The sequence below is a fragment of the Thunnus thynnus genome, chromosome 16 (genome assembly GCF_963924715.1).
Source record: "Thunnus thynnus chromosome 16, fThuThy2.1, whole genome shotgun sequence".
NCBI classification, from domain to species: Eukaryota; Metazoa; Chordata; class Actinopteri; order Scombriformes; family Scombridae; genus Thunnus; species Thunnus thynnus.
This window is the reverse complement of record NC_089532.1, coordinates 14,922,441-14,941,415: the sequence shown is the minus strand read 5'-3', so window position 1 is coordinate 14,941,415 and position 18,975 is coordinate 14,922,441. Positions and strand designations below refer to the sequence as shown.

The following is an 18,975-nucleotide window of genomic DNA, read 5'->3' as shown; positions in this document are numbered from 1 at the left end:
ATTTGAGGTTATTTTACCGCACTTTGCGACACACTGCCCTTTTGCCTGTTTACTCCTGCACAGGCAAAATGACATATACTGGAGCAGGAAGGCAGACAGAGGAGAGGAATGAGAAGAGAGTGGAGAGTGGAGAGCTGTTCAGGGTGGGCTGGAAAAACAGAGCACACCTTCTCCATGACGGTGATGGAGGGGATTGGTCATTATCCTGACATGCAGCCATGGACTGATGGTGACAACTTGGTGTGATACACTAAAAACACTCAGCAGTGTAGAAAACATCATGGGACAACCTAGGTACTGGATGTGCCTGTAACTATAAATTTATAATATCAGTCATATCAATACCACTTATAAATATCAGGAGCTCAACCATGTTTTTCACCTCACTGGTTTATGTCACTGCCTGCGGAGATCTTCTGATTCCTGTTCCCCCTGGAGCAGAGGAAAACCCTGAAAACCCTCTGCATGTAATCGGGAATATTAGTGGAATGTTCATTTTCATTAGCCATGTAAACAGCTTAGAAGGAATATTGTCTTTTTTGGAATAAGGACAAAAACTAGAATATTTTGTGCATGTATATGTAGTGAGATCTTTCTGAATATGCACTGATCAGCCACAAAATTAAAACCACTGACAGGTGAAGTGAATAACATTGATTATCTGGTTACAGTGGCACCTGTCAAGGGGTGGGATATATTAGGCAGCAAGTTAACAGTCGGTTCTTGAAGTTGATCTGTTGGAAGCTGGAAAAATGGGCAAGCATAAGGATCTGAGCAACTTTGACAAGGGCCACATTGTGATGGCTAGACGACTGGGTCAGGTCTTGTTTGGTGTTCCCAGTATGCAGTGGTCAGTACCTACAAAAAGTGGTCCAAGGAAGGAGAACTGGTTTAAATAACCATGAGAAGGAAGACCTTACATGCACTACCATCTGAGACATCAGCATTGAATACTAAAATCTTTTTGCCAATACCTGCATTTTAAATATTTGATAAATGGATTCTGTATCACGTGCCCCTCTACAGTGTAATACCTGGCTGTCCTGCACAAGAGGATGAACTTTGCCTTTTTCTTTTGACCCAGCACAAGTTGTTCCTTGCTTGACAATGATGACCTCTTTTATCCCGAAGCTGTTCATCCATTGATGAGACAAACTTTATGGATCTGACTACTGAGTTGAGTCAAAGATGTATGCTTGTGCTTGGTCAAATGAACATTTGATACAGCTGATGGTGGTTATTTGAATATATATTGTACTTACAAGAATCCTCATCTAACCAGGAATGCTGCCCAACAAAACCAAGAGAGGCCAGGCTGCTCTGGAGAGGCTGAAGGTGTTCGTCCCCCCACGCCACGACAAGGTGACTGACATTTAGCAACCAGGGGTCATATTATATCCATATTCTGTATGGCCTCTACATGTGGCTTTAACTCTGCTGTCTATGATGACAATCTTCCAATCATTTTCATTTTTCTACAAAGGAAATGCATGGTTGTCCCAGCTGCTCTTAAGATTGTGCATCTGAAGGCCACTCACAAGGTGAACATCCTAATATATTTAGTGCTAATGGCTAGATGAGGTTTTAATGTCACACGTCTACTGACTTGAATTGTAATGTTGACATTGCAGTGAAGTTTGCAAACTCAAATGAACTCAAATCAGAATGCTTCAAATTACCTGCAACAGTTCTTATTCAGCAGTGATGAGCTCTTTTATCCCGAAGCTGATCATCTATTGATGAAACAACCTTTTACAGATCTGACTACTGAGTTGAGTCAGGGACATGTTATGCCTTAAGTTGAAGCTTAAAACAAAGATTCTTAAATTATATATTTTATAAAATCACATCCAAGGTGGTTTTAGACCTAAATTACTATCTTTTGAGAGCTCTGACAAGGTACATTGGAAGTTTTCTTCGTTATAAAGACCTTTTGAACACCATTCAGTCTTACATTTGCTTGCACTTGAATGATAAACATTCTGACTTTGATTTTGTTTTCCCTTCAGTTCGCTCTCCTTGGGTGTCTGGCACACGAGGTCGGCTGGAAGTACCAGGCTATCACAGCCACCCTTGAGAAGAAGAGAAAAGAGAAGGCTAAGCTTCACTACTCCAAGAAAAAGACAGTGACCAAGCAGGCAGAAAAGCACATTGAGAACAAGATTACAAAATACAGATGTTCTCAAACAATATGGAGTCCTCATCTGAGTTGGTATCCTCTGGCCAGTAAAGATACATAAAGGTTTATAGAAAGTGTATTGACTTTTTTTTCTTTTTTTTTTTTACAATCAATTACAATTTTTGTGACCTCAGTGGGGTTTTGTTTGTTTGTTTGTTTGTTTTTTCTTTCTTTTCGTCTTTCTCACATTGTTTTTTTTGAATGATTTTCTAGACCTGAAGAGGGAAAAGAATCTAGTATTTCACGAGAAATAAGCAGGAAAATTGGTTGAAAAGTCAAAATATAAGAGGGCAATCAATTTTTTTTCAGGTTTTTTTTTCTTAGCCTTTTAATCATCTCGTGATCACCTCAGACTGATCTTAACTTACTGTACGACAGTAAGTGCTTTACTGTCTGTGCTCCAATGTTAAAGAAAATATAACATAGAACTTAATCTGTTTTTTATTGTGTAAACCCTTGTTGAGATCACTTTGCAGTTTTCCGCATATCTGCTGACTCATATAAACCCTTCTCACAGGATCTTGTGCAAATTAGCTTTGACTTCTTTTTAAGTTGATCTGTATTCTGAGGTCGCCTCCTCATTCCCTTCTTGCCTTCTTTCTAATCTTATTTCAGCGTTATAGACCATGTGTGGGGAAGATTTTTTTTATAATTTACCAGAGCATGACAGCTTCAGACCCACGATGTACCTGCTGTTTGTAGGATTCTGATACTGAGACAAATGCTGGAGATGTCCTTTAACAACCTCTTCATGTACCCGCCTCAACACTTCCTCCAAGCACCTTGTGATGTGTTACAGTGATTAGTCGCACGCGTATGGGCATTGTATTTGTTGTATGGAATTTCTAATCTCATTTTAGCATTAAGGACCATGTGTGGGGAAGATTTTTTTTATATATAATTTACACAAGCATGACAGCTTCAGACCCACCATGTAGCTGCTGTTTGTTGGATTCTGATACTGAGACGAATGTTGAAGATGTCTTTTAACAACAACCTCTTCATGCACCTGCCTTAGCACCTCCTCCAAGCATCTTGTGATGTTTTAAAGTGATTAGTTGTGTGTGTATGGGATTTGGTTATCTTCTTGATTAAAGCATATGGTGTATGTAGGATTTCTTGTATTACCAAAAGCTGGCAAGACATCCTATACTTTCTATGTTTGTCTCTGTCTCATAGATGTACTATAAACACACATGCTGTCCCTAAAAGTGGGCCCACTGAGGATCAGGCGGGGGGCTAATCTGCTGCCTCTCTACCTGTATTAAGGAGGGATGTTGTGTCTCCAGCAAACAGATGGGGAAATCACTTTAACTGCTTCAAAAATGAGATTTTTGGATGATGCTGCCTGCAGAAGATCGCTCTCTAATCACACCATCTGAGACAGATTGAAAAGACCATGATTGTCTGAAACTGCTCCTGCAGGCCTGGCTTATTATGGGCTTCAACAATTATAGACATCCTCCTCCTCTTATTCCTCTGTGTGGCTGTTGTTTGGTGTTCAGTAGCAGGAAGGGGGTGCTCATCTGTGTGGGAGATATAACGTGGTCTTTTGTAAATGGATGAGATTTAAAGTCGTGCTGACATTTGAATTCATGCGTTTTTTTCAGGAAACATAAACTATGATACTGCAGTTATTGTGCACAATTCTCCATTTTTCAAAAGAAGATAAAATAGTTTTTTATCATATTAGGATAAACTGTTTAAAAGCGTATATAATAAATTGCACCAATGAAATGATCGGTACCGACATAGTCAGTGGGAACCAAATGTTCACACCCCTATAAAACAGTACTGTAAGGGGCTTTTTGACTGCAAAACAAATAAAGTTTAGATTTTTTTTTGGATATTACAGCTTTATCAAATAATAAACACCATGAATTACGTATATACTAATTTTGAAAATAAATGCTCATTTTCATTCCACATTAAAGCAGCTATAAATGTTATTTTTTATAATGATGTATCAACTGACGCTGTAATGTCAGAGGTGTTGCTCGTAGTGATGAACCTACAGAGAATTATCACCTGACTCTGCTCCTTCCCTCAGCTTTACAGAGCTTTATATCGACTTTCAGCTCATTGTTTAGCTGTCCACCACAACTTTACTGTTTTGGTTCACTCTCACCGCTCTAAAAATCTCTAAAAACCCACTGTACACTACCTGCTCAGCATCAAACAGCTAACGGACACAGTAAGCAACTAACTGGTGAACATAGTGGAGCATTTAGTGGCTAAATAGCCAGATGTTTCCCTCAGAAGTTGATAGACACCAAAAAAAGAGCTAAAAGAGAGTGAATATTGGACTTATATTCATCGGATGGACAGAAAAACAACTCCAAATGAATGATATTGTCTGTAACTGGTGGATGTGCAAAGAAGCAGTTCAAGTTCAACATATCAGCTTAAAAGGTTATGTGTCAATATCATGGATCAATGTCAATGTTGTGTTGACAATTTGTTTCTGCTGCCCCCAAGTGGCCAAAAATCAGTTAATGCGGGTTTAAAGCCTCACTTCTATTATTATGTAACCACACTAAACTTTATTTTGGCTAGTTTTGTTGGCGTGACACACCTGAAAGATTATACTACAGTCATCTGATGTAGCTGATGTTTCATCACAGTGTGCATTCAAGATGCACAGTGTGTGAGTAATGAGAACGATAAAAGGCTTTCCTACATGCCAGAATGAGTTGATTAGATTTCTTAAGCTGTTATTTGATGTTTCGGTAATGTCTCATTTCTACTGAGTCTGTTTCAAGCTTATGCTGTTGAGTCATCATTGTACCAAAGATAGCTTTAAAATCAGATTAAAGCACAGGGGCACTTCAGGGTGCACAGTTTGTATAACATAGGCTATCTAATTAATTCCTGATGAAAACTTTCTATATTTTTTGGTTTGTGAGTCTATACAGAACAGACAAGCTAACTCTTTCTTTGAACAGTTAGTATAAAGTTTTTTTTTCCAGCCTCTGCCCATGTCACCCTTGAATGGGGACAAATTTATTCTAAATCTCAAAGGCTGGCTTGGAGAAAGAAAAAGATAAAGAGCTAGAGAAAGAGACAGAGCTAGAGTTTGGTCAAACGTATAATACCGCTGGGAAAAATCTAAAAAACAGACCTGACTGAGAAACAAAGTGCTGGCATCCATAAATTATTATTATTTGTCCACAAACCGACCGGCCACTACACTCAAGTGATTTGTTTTCATTCTTCTCCTCAGAATTGTGCTCTGAAAATCTATTCAATTTATCCATAATATTGATGTACATTGAATGCCCTGCTCTGCTTTCCTACACAGAAAGAGACAGGATTGTTCTCATAGGCCACTGAGGTAGAACCTTTTCTCATTTTCTCATCTTTAGCCTTACATGACGATGATGAAGCGACAAACAGACAGAAGAAAAGACATGCAGAGTCTTATATTTCCTTTGTTGTGATGTTCACAGACTTAACCTCCTCACAAATCAGAGAAATAACCACCCCCTATAAGCCACAAATGTAGGCATACATCTTGCTTATCGCTACAATATACACACATTTTTCAATCCACACACAAAGCTGTTGATGGCAGGTCATAAGTACCTTTCAGGAAACCTGATGTATGCACTGGGTGTGCAGCACCATGATGCATTTTCATAACCAAGAGATGGAGTAGGGCAGGTCCGTGCCTTGTTTACATTCAGTGACCGCCGAGTGTAATTGAAATGATTTAGAATGACAGCACCACAACTCGATTCATTCAGTCATGCTGAAGTTGTTATTTCCATTTACAGAGTAGAGCAGCTGTAAAATTCAGACAAGAGAGGCAGAGCGTCTGTGAGAGACTGCTATCGGGCGGGCAGAGTCACAAATTGGATTCAGAAATTGGGATCCGGAAAGAGCGAGCAACTAATCAAAGAAACCTTAATCGACTTCATTATAATGAAGCACCTCTGATGCAAATGCACAATAAACACGTTCACATAAGCTCATAACTCAACGTCAAGAAAGACTTTGTGAGAGGTTGCGTTATTATCCACTGTGACGGCTGACGTGCATGCTCACCAAAGTGTCCTTGAGCAAGATAAACCCTTAAGTAGACTGAGTACTTCCTTACTCTTGTAAAACAGACATGCATAATGGGAAAACAAATCCCTAATTACACAGTTTGTCTAAGACAATGCAATAAACATAATCTGTTTCTCTTTTTTATAACACATCAAATCTAAAATAGATTACTGAATGACAATCAATCAATACCAGTTACAGGTATATGCATCAACTAATCAATTTGCTGCATGTTAGTGAACTAAGCTTTCCATGAAGCAATGAGTGTTTGCAGTAATGATTAGATGTACTCATGTCTGCAGGCTGATGTTGTTGCGACTGTGTGACCTTTGCTTGCAATGTGCTTAAAATATTCAAACATGGATTTAGTGAATGCTGCCATGTCTCATGTAAAGAGTGCACATATCAATATGGAAGTGGTAATGGACCTAATATGATCTCTGGGGGCAAACTGGGCGATGTCTCTGGTGATCACTTTGCTAAAGGTGGTTGCAACTTAGTACCTGGTCTGGAGCTTTTGATCGAATTGCATTATGATAACATGAAGTTTACCCAGCTATCATGGAATTGTGGATGTTTAACCTCTTACCAGGCACCCCCATTTTTGTGAAAAAGCCCCAAAATAATGTACCCACAATAAAAAGGTTACTGTTCTTCAACCCTTTTGATCACAGTCATAACCCTGGTCTCATTTGAAAGGTAACTCTTTAAATTTTATAACCAAAAAGTCAGAATGAGTATAGGTGATCCTGAAAATAGCATCACCAAGGCTAAAGTGGGACAGTGTCATTTCACAAGTTAAATTTCCATTTTTCGGACCACTTTTATCCTCTGATAGGTCAGTTATTGTGCTGTAAACTTGTGCTGTGCAGTCACACGTTGATGAAACCTTCAGAGCTGAATTTTAAATTCTTGTTGAGATCCCAAGTTTCCAAAGATACTGATGATGTCAAGCTGAATTTTAGGGAAATGCGTATCAAATGATGCACAAAACATGGATTCTTGTGTTATTTCACCATATAGCTTCAAGCATGAGCTGCAACAACAAGCTGCTAAACCAAGGAGCTAATCGTTGATTTCAGGAAAAAGGAGGTAAAGACACTCATCCCTGTCTACATCAGTGGAGCTGAGGTGGAGCGGGTGAGCAATTTCAGATTCCTGGGAATCAGCATCCCAGAGGACCTGTCATGGACATCACATATATCCACCCTGGTAAAGAAGGCTCAGCAATGGCTGTACTTCTTAAGGAGACTAAAGAAGACAAAATTCCCAAGTCCTGCCAAGTTCTTATCAACTTTTACAGAGGACTGGCATGGGATGTGCACAGCCCAGGACTGGAAGGCTCTGCAGCAGGTGATTAACACCGCCCAGAACATCATTGGTACCCATTTGCCGAGCATCGGGGGGATAAGGTGTGTATATGCAGAGCCCAGAGCACCTCTTCTATATATTGTACCACATCTGTGTAATGTACATTGAAATATTCAGTTATTTTTGGTCTTCTTATGCACATTATTACCTTTACACGCCCACTACTACCTTAATTTCTTTTGGACTACAACTTGTATATTACATTTATTTTGCATATATCTGTGGGTATATAAACTGTATATATATATTTACTATTTATATGTATATATGTAACTGTGATCAGACTGACTGACTCCTGTGAGATTGCTTCCTCCACCAGCTTGAGGGCATATTTTGGCTTTCTTTGGATGCAAACCCATCATAGTTGTGAAAAAACTGGAAATGTAATGTATTACTCTATATTACATTTGCTCCATTGTTCTGGTCTGCAGGTTTTATGCTGTTTACCATTTAATGGGACTGTCTCTTCCACCAATAAAAAACAGCTTTATGAAGTTTGCAATGAAAGATCTTTTGTTGAGCTATCGATCAAATTCACTGGTCATTTCTGAAGTCTTTAGTTTGTGCTGTTTATCTACTACTATCAACTTGCACCCAGTATTCTTCTTCACCCTTAAATATTATCATTTTAAAGGCAGTTTTTCTGCTTTTTGAGTATTGCATCTGCATAAAGGACATTTATTAAACTGCCTCATATTGTAAAGTCATAATGTTGACTGTCATTCCTATTTGTTTCTGCTACCCAATATTGAAATCCATGTGATACTCGTGTAGCTGCCTTGTTCGTTGTAGCTTTTGTGCATGCAATGCATTTTTTCTTGAGATGACTGCCACCGTCACTGTTAAGTAAAAAAATTGTATTTTTCAAATGTAAGCTATCTGACAATGAAAAATTTTATTTTCAACTTAAGAACCTCACATTTTAGAAAAAAAATGCCCATGAAACATGTCCTACAAAGCTACAAATCATCAGGAGTAGAGCAGCAATATGCAAAGAGGTTTTTACTTTTTCTTGATATTTTAACCTCAGATTTGACCTTTGAGGTACATGATTAATAATGCACACATAATCTTCTTGAATAGATCAATTGCTTGACCTTACATTCAATAGTGGTTTTACTCTCGGAAAGATTATAGATCGCAAGGAGCCACAAGGGCAGCTTTAACCATCTCTGCATAAATGTGTGAGGAAAAAAAGACGTGTTTAGAGGGGAAAGCACAAAAATGTCTGTTTAAGGTCACTTTGTAGAGACCCAAAGCTTCTTCCAACACCAGATCATATCAAATCACTATTGCTGTACAAAAAGGTCGACCTCGTTGTCACTCCCACACACTCTCAGTGAGGCAGTTCCAATTCTGGGTTGTTAAAAAGAGGCGAGACAAGGCAAGTCACAAAAATTAATGAGAGGAGAAGAAATGAAAATACAAGGAATTCTTTTGTCAGTTCGACAATATCATTACTAGCTAAAAAGGAGAAAGAGGCCTGAGTTTCTGCATTCTTCCCTCATCTTTGGCATCATTGATTTTTTTCACGCTTACAAGTTGCTCTGCAGCTTCATTGATTATGCAACCTGACTTTGCACAAGAGGATAAAGAGCAGTAACAGTGAAGGATTATCAAAGTTGACAGACAGAAGCTATTTTCAGTATTAGTCTCTAAAAGAACAATAAACAATTGCTGTGTATTGATTCTCGGTTGCGCATTCACAGCGTACTGTATATAATAGAAAACACAGGGACAATATGCATGATATTACATCTAAAAGATCTGACATTTTCAATAGGTTTCCTACAAATAATATCCTGGTATATGCTGTAAAACAGTGAGGTTGATCTTCAAATCAGAAGGCATTTACCCCGGAGCCATGTGAAACAAATGCATTTCATGTAGAGTTAATTCTTTTGCCAGAGGCATCTGGAAGGCTTTTATGCTGCCTTTTCAGTCTCTATCAGCAACGGGCCTTTAAAACTGGCATTTGAACGAATACTTAGGTGTGCGTCTTTCCTACTGCACAGCAGACCTCTCAGCAGCACAGCATGGGTGCCATTACGGCTTCAGATGCAACCATCCACCTCTGAGGACACACGCATACACATACACACACCACCCCAACTGATCGAGCTCATCTAGAGCAATTCCACCAATAATGAATCAAATTTGAACTCTGCTCTGCAATCTGTAGAATTATAAATTGTTATTTAATTGTTTATTTATATTGTTATAAACTGTTTTGGAGAAGTTTTGCTTGTGTGAAATTACCTGTAATGAGACAGTTATTGAGTACAGCCTGCAGAATGAGGCTGATGTCAGAGCCACATTTCAAACAAATATGTCCTTACTCACTGAAAAACAGCCACTGTTTAAGTAACTTTCACACAGACAAGTCAAAGAAAGTCAGAGAGTACAATTCCTGCACAGTGGTGGAGCCAGGCAATTTTCAATGGGATGAGCAGGATCGGACCAGTGGTCATTTTGGAGTGGTACAGAAATCACTATCATATGCATCTGACTGGAAAATAACCCCTTATTTTCTTTAGGGACCTACAACACATAACTCTACATCATTTGTAAGTCAGGCAGTGATTGAATAGATCAAATAATATTCAGTGTATCCAATATTTTTTCTTATTCCTGAAGATAAGGTAACAAAGAAGCTTATATTATAGGTACAAAGTACAAGAGTCCCAAGCTACAGAGTATTACTAATGTTCTGAGAGCAGATGTTCAGTTCAGCTTATGATGCTCAGCAGCACTATGAACTCATTCTCCATTACTGTATCACCAGGGATACAGTGACACAGACTGATACAGAGTTTTGTTTTGTTTTTAAAAAAAAATCAAAGTCTGATTACATAAGATGTAACCAATAAATATAATCAACATATATGTACATAAAACCAAGAATTCTTGGTTCAGAATAAAAGTCACGTCTCAAAAAGCTGCAGAAACATTTGAAAGTAAATCACAATAGCCCTTAAAAGACTGACAATAGAAACCTCTGTGTGTACATACTGAATTCAAATTTTGAATCATCTTTTCCATTGACGTAAGCACAAGTGGGTCTCAACTTTTATTGAGGTCTGTTTGAAAAACCCTCTGACCTGGCACTCTGAGTTAGCACTGAAAAAGTAAACTTCACTTATTATTCATTGTAAGAACACAAATTATGTAACTGCAAAAACTCTATAAAGCCAACATTATACTTATTACAGGGTAAATAATGTATTTTCTTTTGGATCCCCCTTTCTCAAACTGATGCTCAAAGGCAATAATATACCCTTTTGAATCCCCCTGTCTGCAACATATACGGTAAATATGACATGATTGTGTCACACATTCAGCTTACAACAGCTGTATTCTGCGATTATTGTGGTTTGTAGAAAAGCGATTCACAAAATCATCTAAGTCCAGGGACTTTGCATGTCTAGACTCCACACTGAGCAACCCAGATTATTCAGTCTATCATCATCCATCGTAGATCCCAAGTAGGTCTTACCCAGCCTGTGTGTGGAAAAGCTGCATTCACAGGCAGCAGTACTCACAGGTATGGCAATGGCAATTTTGCGTATTCTGAAGAGCTCATGGAATACTTCTATAAATGGTTCAATGATCGTGGTGAGATGTACTATGCTAGAGGGTTTTTGTATGCCAGATTTCACTTTCCACTCTTGGATTCTTTTCATTTGGTGTACCTCATGTCTGAGGTCTTATGTTGTATTCATAAGAGGAGGCAAATGAAAATAGAGCCTCCTCTTGGCAAAATGTAGCACTTCCAGGATTTAAGGCTTGAATAGCCATCATTATTTTACAAATTGGTTTTGAGAATCATCTATTTGGCTCACTCAGCATGTTATCAAGGACAGGGTAGAATATTCTGGCACAAAAAGTGTCCTTGGTGTGCTCAGAACACTCAGCTAATTGGGACATTACACTATGTCCATCTAGCCTTCTGCTCTGTTTTGTCTTTCTTTTTGGAGCATGTTCTGTCTGAACATTGCATCGTTCAACGGTATTCATTTTAACAGTATGCTGTATTTGTAGGAATCTGGCATATACAACATTTTCAGGTAATGTATATTTTCCTTGTATAAACATTCTTGAGAGATTTGTGGGATAAACAACAAGCACAAATATGCACCCATCTCCTCCTACTCCCCAACTACTTAACATACATGTGCACACCTGGGAATAAAATGCTATGAGCGAGATGTGGAATTGCTCAAAAGGAATCTTTCAAGGAAAGAATCCCCCTGAGTGCGCTGGTTACCCACCGCTGAGAGAGCATGCTGGAGTGTACAAAAATCCCCCACTCACTCTTCACCGAGATCATGATAAGCCACAGAAAATGCTTAAATATAATGGTCTTCTTCATAACTTCCACCCATCTGTTCCCTTCTCGGCTATGTAAAGTGGCGCAAATCTGTGTCGACTGGTTGGCTGGGGGCTTCAGATATTTCTGTGTTGACTTCAATCTATACCGTCCGTATGAAAACTCTGGACCTGAAAGTTCAATCCCTAAAAAGCTCAACACCATTTGAAGCATGCAATTTGCATAACATCCCAAGTGTGTTATGGATCCTGGCAGCAGATCGTTGCTAAATTATTTGCAACACTGTGTGCAGGTGTTGAAAATACTGTATGCAGCTCACATATATTCTAATAGCTTATACTGGGGCCAGGAGGCTGTACAAGTATAACAGGAAGACTGATTGCAAAAGTAATCTAACTATTTAAGGTATCGCAGGCTGTGAATGCATCTGTATTCAAAACTTGTATGGGGCTTTAATTAGATTAGATGCTGAGGCACCAGAGGAGAAGAGGCACATTTCATTTTCAAACCAAATAAAGCAGCAAGAGCTTTTGCAGGGCTTTTGCAGTTTAATGAGAGGAGTTTAACTGACTTCAAGCCGCAGACAAACTTAGTTTTATTTCTGTTCACTGGATAAAGCTTGTCAGAGACATAGGGAGATGATTGCATACAGAAACCCACACAGTGATGAACATTTCAAATGACGCTTTCAAGCAGGTGTGTCTAAGAACAGCCGTGTATCCTGATCACCCACTGCAAGCAGGAGAAAATATTTTGAAAGTACACTTTCCAGCATATTTTTCCTCATTTTTAACAAGTAGGACCATGATATCCATAAGAACCGATAAGAAAGAGCGGAGGAGCAGAGGCACACCCAGAATCGTAAATTGATCATGATAAGCTGTAATGAAACTCACTCAGTTGTACATTGAGTATTGATTTTCTCTCCTGTAACACGGTGTACAGTCATATTTAAGCTTCTCCTTGACAGTCATTGATGGCTGTGCGAGTGAATAAGAAGTGTCTCTATCACCAGTGTGTACTGCAGTGTAGTCACAGGGGACTCTCTGCTTTTTCCATGTTCTTGTTGCCTCCATTAATCAATTCTCCAATAAGCACATGGCTTGTCTCACAGCAGCCCTGAAGATCTACTACATTTCCCTTCAGTTCAGTTCTCTTTGTACTTTTTCTTCATCCTATTCAGTTTTTTTTCTTATTGTTTCCCTTTTCTTTTACTCAGTTTTACTTCTATGTGATGACTTAACTTTGAGAAAAGGCCTACAGCAATGTACTATTTGCCACTGAGGTGTTATTTCTGTGTTACAGCTTCATAAAGCAATTGACAGAGCCTATATAAGATGACTTCTCTTTTCATCATGTACTATTAAAGCAAAGGACAGCGTGGGTTTTAACGTTGACCTTAGGAAGATCCAGTAGGGGCTGAAATGTTGTTTGTGTCTTCAGAGTGCTGGTGGGTTAAAATTTGAACAGAAACAGAAAGAGCACTGCAGGCCGTCCTTTAATGAACAATTCTCTGACTCAGTGCTAGTGTACATGACTGCTACTGTAAAACAACAAGTGCCTGAAAATATAAGTTGAATAAGATGATTTATAACATAGCAAGTCAATTTGGTACCACTTTCAGATAAGGCACACTTTATAATATTATATATTATAAGGATAATAGGTTAATACTAATAATTTTAATAATGGTTAATAAATCATTTACTAGTGATTTAGAGATCAGGACAGGGCTACACAGTTACACTGATCGTAAATCCATTACTAAGTATGTGTGTGAGGTCCTTCCTAAGTTCTTACAAACTACTGGCTAGTTTCAAACTAGTGATTTACTAAATCTGATTGCACCAATAAAACTTACGAAACATCTTAGCTAGTTAACACTTTCGTAATGTGTAAATCAGTTGCTATGAAACGTCTGAGTCCTCCTTATGAAGAAACAAAAGTTGTTCTTACTAATCTATAAAGCATTAGTGAATGATTTAATTACCATTAATAAAGCTTTTTTTTTTTTTTACAAACCTTTTGACAAAGTATGCCTCAGTAGTAAGTAAGTACATTTAATACCTAGAAATGCATTGTAGTGTGCATCAGCTGGTTTTGGCAGAACTTCATCCTTTTGCTCTCTACTACATACAGTATCCTGCTCTGCATTGGCCTTGATGGAGCCAGTAGTGTTTTTTTTTGTCAAAGTTTTTCGGTTTTTAATGATCATTTAAAATTTGACAGAGCATTGCAAAAGTACTAAAAACTCTTGAATCCCATCACCAACAGCAAGGTCTACTCTGTGGGTGGTGTTACATCAACAGTAAACACCATCACAGCTGAAACACTCTGAAGCAAGACACTGAACCCTGAACAGCCTAAGGGATGCTGCACAGCAGGCCATCCTGAACTCTCAAAACCAATATGCACTATACATGTAGCGGGCAGTGAGTGCTGCTAATAGGGATTTTGTGGAAGAAAAATTGTTTTAAAACTTAAACTTCATAAGGTTATGTTTAGACTCTGTCAGCTGTAATATTATGCCATGATAAGATACTGCTTTGACCACCCATGAGCTCTGACGGGTATGTATACTGAAAAGTGAATTGTTTCATATAAAAACAAAAAAGCAAACAAACGTAATACGTTATTTCTCTCTCTTTGTGCCCACTTTGCTTTTCCCCTTCATCTTTTGATGGGGCTGTCTAAATTGTTCTTGGGTAACTTCATACCTCATTAAAACCCAGTATTCTATATTTATAGAGCAGTACTGTTGTCAGAAATCAGAAATATTGTCCTTTTTCTTGTCACAAGGAGAGTCATACAGAAAGATAGTGTATGAGAGAGGGAAGCAAAGACAAAGACACATTTGAAGTGTTAATTCTGAAGTAACTGGGACTACTGTGATTGAGGAAAAGTGAGTGAATTATTGAGGAAGCCAATTACCTCACCACATCAAACTGTCTAATAGTTTGCTTCCACGTTTACCATCAAGAGACAATGTTCAGTGGATTTTGTGAGAGTAAAGATGTTCTCTGGTCCTCACTGTGCTTGTCCAAATTTCTCAGACTGTACACTTTGGTCCAGACTGATATATTTCAGTAACTACTTGATGTATTGTCAGGAAACTTGGTACAGGCACTGTTCCCATAGCATTTATCCTAATGACTTTGGTGATCCCCTGACTTTAACTCTTGTGCCACCATGAGGTTGACATTTGTGGGTTTGGGTGAAATGTCTCAAGAACTTTTGGATGGATCACCATGATTTGGTACAGACATGTACAGTCATGTTCCCCTCAGGATGATTTGTAACAACTCTGGAGATCAATTCCTCTACATCAAGAAGTCAAAACTTAAATTTGTCCAATACTTTTGTTTATGACCAAATACTTGCAAAACAATTCCCATCAACCTCAGCTGTACTTTGTGTTTAATGCTAATTCGGAAATGTTAGCATGCTAACATGCTAAACTAAGATGGTAAACATGGTAAACATCATTTCTGCTTATCTTCACGGTTTGTGAGCATGTTATGCTGACATCAGTATTTAGTCCACAGCACTGCTCTGCATAAGTACAGCCTCACAGAGCTTCTAGCATGGCTGTAAGCAGGCGTTCAGACCAAAAACAGTCCTGCATTAAAACAACACAAGGGCCTGGGAGTGTGTTGCTTCACGGTTTATAATATGATATGGCAGAATTTTACAACTCTTGAAAGTTATTACTGTGTGAATCATTTTATCTTTCATCGCTATAATTGCGAGGTAAATTACAATACAATAATTACAGCATTCACAAAGTAATCTACCAGGAATATGCCTGCACATACAGTATTTGATTGGCAACCGCAGTGTCGGATGTTGTTGCTTTGTGGTCCGTCAAAAGTTGAATTGGGGCTAAAGTAGGTCTGCATTAGTCTTATTTACAGTTGTTTTGTGTCATATATTGTGTTCAATTGACATATAATTTTTAGTCTGCTGTGATCTATCTGAGCATATGGGCAACTGGGAAGCCAGTGAAGTTCAAAGATTAAAAATGACCACATCAACCTCATGAGATTCAGTTGTCACTGTACAAATACTAAGAACACAAAAGTCTCTTCCTCAGGGAAGCCAGAGGTTCTTGATGTCAATAACCTCCTTTTGACTCGGTTTTATTTAGCTCCTGTTCACTTGAAGGGGCAGTTTTTTTAATGTTAAAATTAAAAGTTGCAAATTAAGCTGTTTTCATTATTGCCATGACCTCAAATAACCCCTTTTACTGTGAGTGGTGAGAGCACATTGTTTTCCATGTTCGTGTTTGCCAAAAATTGTTTGCCCAGTGGGTCAATAAAGAATTCAATTTAATTTGAACTGAGCTGAGGTCAGTGAAGTGACGTTCAGTTCAACCTCACAAAAGAAAGAGTGAATCTATAATGGTTTGATTTAAAAAGTCTACCCACTGGTGCTATTTACTGACCATATTTTTGCTCCATTATAAAATACAATTCAAATGGAAACAGTCATTTGTTTGTGTGGTTTGACCCTCTTTGGATCTTGTAAAGTGTGAGTGTTTACTCCTGTTCCATTATCACCATGCTAAACTTTGACCATTTGTATTTTCACAAACTGAACCTTTTAGTGAACAAGTCAATGCTGTTAGTTTTCACAACCTAAAATGCATCCTCATCTTCACATTTCCTGGATAGCTTTTAAAGGTGTGATAATATTAGTCATTTTGAAAAGCAATTCAAGAAATGGAGTAACTTAGTATAACAAAGAAATAAATTATATATATATTTAATTTTATATTAATTAAATTATATATCTCCTACCCAAAGAAAGACAAAGACTAGTTATTCTCAGAATCTTAATCTCTCTTCTCAATTGAGATTAGAAGATTCTAGGAAAAAGGCCTTTGCTTAATATCTAGAAAAACTGTTTCCACCCATTGTATCCTCTGATCAAATTGGATTGATTCAAGGAAAGCACTCTTTCTTCAACACTTGTAACCTTTTTAACGTAATTTGCATTGACCTTCAACACGGTACACCCACAATTGTAGATCTTAGATGCAGAAAAAGCATTTGACTGGCCCAAATTTAATTTCTTGGGCTCCTTTTGCATGTATTCACACAAATAATGTTCAATCCGGCCATTTCCCTCTTCAGAGAGAGACAAGACAGGGCTGCCCCTGTAACAGAGCTGTTGATATAAAGGCATAACTCGAAGTGATTCATTGTACAAAGTGGCATTATATGACCCTCTCTTGTTTATTAGTAATCTTATATCTTCAGTTCCTTCCATTTTGGCTAAACTAGATCAGTTTGGGAAATAGTCTGCCTGTCAACACAGCTGCCCCAAAGAAACCATCATCAGTATTTCCTTTCAGGTAAGTGAGTTCTAACCTTAGATATCTTGGCATAGTAGTCCCTTGCTCCTTTGACTTCCACATTAAATTCAATATGACCACTCCGAGAGATTAATGTCGGACAGATTCAGATCAACGGCACACCCTACCTCTTTCTACAGCAGGCCTTGTCATCATTACAGAAATCAAAATGAAACAGTAATGTCCAGTGCACAATATACTTTTCATGGCAGATATACTGTAAAAATACAAGCGGAGTTATCTCTCTGAGAAGCTCTGAGAATAAAACATGCACAAACCATGAACAGTCACAACCTCCTTCTTCCCTCCACAGGGACAAGAAGAAACAATGCTTACCTAACTCTGAATTTATTCATGATGTTCACTGGAAATGCCTGGGAATAAATCACTTCTTCCCAGAAACCTTTCTCCTCTGGCCCCTGTCCTCCTTCATTTCTCTGGAGTTTTCCCTCAGAGCAGGGGGAGCTGGCAGAGAAAGAGAGCAAGGAGGAGATATAAAGGGCAGGAAAGAGAAAAAGAAAGAACTTATTTCCCTCGGAGGTGGAATTAGCTATCAGACTAAAAGTACAGTATGTTTAAAGGTGGACGCCTGGCAACTTCTCTTTGAGCCATGGACACATATGAACCTAGATGTTGTACATCCTGTTAAGAGAACAAGAACAAAGACGGAGCTGTTTTATTTTAACTGCCACATGAAACAGGACAACAGTCTCTCCTGATCAGGGTGTCCCACTGCTGTTAAATCCTTCTCATTAGGGTATGTAAAGCCAGAGGGAACTTGTGGGCCTTTTAAAGCTTAATGTCACAGTAAACCTTCAAGTGACTCCATCTGGGATGTTCAAGGTTCAAAGTGGTCGACTAGGGCTAAGCCCCCTCTCCTCGACTCATTGGTGTCCTATGGTATATACCTCCAGTAGCCAATTAGGAGGAATCTGAAATGCATCATTAAGTCTGTGAAAAACCATCTGTGTGACCGCCTCATTGGTCCTTGCCCACATTGGATCCAATTACCACAAGGGGACTGTGAGTTTGGCAGTTATTTAAACATAGATTGCGGGTGACAGACAGACAGACATGAAGAGGCAGTGCGTTTTTTTTAAGAGGTTGATAGCTGCAAATAATCCGATTTGTGTCAATGTGTGACTTGTTACCTGTCAGATACTTAAAATTCCCTGTGTCTTTTCCATTTCCTCCCACAGCTTACAGCCGCTCTCTGCTCTGTACTTAGTCCCTTTTAAATGTCAGTCACTGTGTGAGGAGAACCTGAGGAGAATATGTGAGAGCACAATGACTTGAAATGTCTTGGGAGTCTTTATAATCTGGGGAAACCCACTGAAAAGTGAAAGCCCAGGTGAGAAAAAGATATATAGGCAGAGGACGTGCTTGCATCTGTGAATATAAGGTAGGAGTACACATTTGTATGCTGATATCGTTCAATGTCTTTCTCACAAACATACAGACAAACGCAGCAGGATATTTATGCACAGAAATGTACAATTAAGTTTCATTTTTTCCAAGTCTCACGATTCAAATATACATGCTTTGTCCATCCCTCTTTTCTCATGTATTATGTCATTATAACAGTGCTGTCAGTCTAGTCTATATGGATATCCTCAGGGACTCCAATACTGTACTCTAACAAGCACAAAACAGGAACAGTATGCCTGCCTGAAGCTCCCTGTAGGCCAA

The 18,975-nt window shown here is 38.6% G+C and overlaps 2 non-coding genes across 2 annotated transcripts; both read left to right on the top strand.

Moving 5' to 3' along the window:
- Positions 1-1,102: 1,102 nt before the first annotated feature.
- Positions 1,103-1,179, top strand: LOC137200569 (small nucleolar RNA SNORD50). Its single transcript, XR_010932033.1, has one exon. It is a non-coding gene; the product is annotated as a small nucleolar RNA SNORD50 (small nucleolar RNA).
- A 517-nt stretch (positions 1,180-1,696) lies between these two features.
- Positions 1,697-1,774, top strand: LOC137200567 (small nucleolar RNA SNORD50). Its single transcript, XR_010932031.1, has one exon. It is a non-coding gene; the product is annotated as a small nucleolar RNA SNORD50 (small nucleolar RNA).
- The last annotated feature ends 17,201 nt before the right edge of the window (positions 1,775-18,975 follow it).